Here is a 1,175-nt window from a genome sequence, read left to right as displayed (position 1 = left end):
ATGTATATAGGCACAGGGTTTGGGCCAAGCTAGGAGGCTAACTCTATCTACACAGGTCTCTGTCCAGTCCACAACTCACTCTAGTCTCAGTTAATGTGTCTCTTTATATCACACTGTAGACAGTACTGTTCTTAGCCCCACATTAACTCTTGCTAAGCCAGATACCCTGAGAATACAAGGCCTAAGTGCTCTGGACAAAAAGTGACTCCTAATAAATGAGAATAATGTTACCACCTGTTAGTAAGGCAAAGACTGGTGATCAACTTCTGTCTACAATTCACTGAGCATTTCCGATTGAACTTTATTTGAGACAATTTTAAAGCAGAGACACAGGAATATAATTCACATGAACATCTCCACCAGCTGTGTCCAAACCACTTTTTCCAGGGAACAGGACGGCTGGTAAATTATCCGAAGAGGTGATTTCTATCCCGTGAAGTACAAGCTGATCAAGCAGAGCACGGGTTTCAGTTTTCACATTTCGTGGCAGACAGGATTGTAGAAAAAAATCCCCCCAAATCACTGAATTTCTCATCATCAAAGCAGAAGGTGGCTTAGTGGATCAAATGATCCGACTTAAATGTAATCTCATTCCCTTTATATATTAAGAGTTAATGACACTATTTTACTATTCATAGGGAAAATGATGGAATCGCAGAAATTGATTCTAAAAGGCTAGAGCAAATCTGACAAATCTATGTGATGTAAACAGAGTGTGACATATTGGCCTCACTATAAACCGCTGGTGTCTAATTATCAGAGATTTGGGGGAGACAGTGGTGCAATGGAAATCTCACTGGACTAGCTATCCAGATGCCCGGGCTAAAAGCAAAACACTGCGGACGCTGGAAATCTGAAACAAAAACAAAAATAGCTGGAAAACCTCAGCAGATCTGACAGCATCTGCGGAGAGGAACACAGTTAATGTTTCGAGTCCTGATGACTCTTCATCAGATGCCCAGGCTATTGCCTTGGGTTCAAATCTCAACACAGCAGCTAGTGGAAATTAAATTCAGTTAAGAAAATCTGGAATATAAGGCTAGCATCAGTAATGGTGACCGTGAAGCTATAATCAATTGTCATAAAGACCCTTTTGGTTCGCTAATGTCCTTCAGGGAAGGGAGTCTGCCATCCTTACCTGCTCTGGCCTCCATGTGACTCCAGATTCACGGCAA

The sequence above is a fragment of the Carcharodon carcharias genome, chromosome 19, assembly GCF_017639515.1.
Source record: "Carcharodon carcharias isolate sCarCar2 chromosome 19, sCarCar2.pri, whole genome shotgun sequence".
NCBI classification, from domain to species: Eukaryota; Metazoa; Chordata; class Chondrichthyes; order Lamniformes; family Lamnidae; genus Carcharodon; species Carcharodon carcharias.
Note: the sequence above shows the minus strand (reverse complement) of the source record.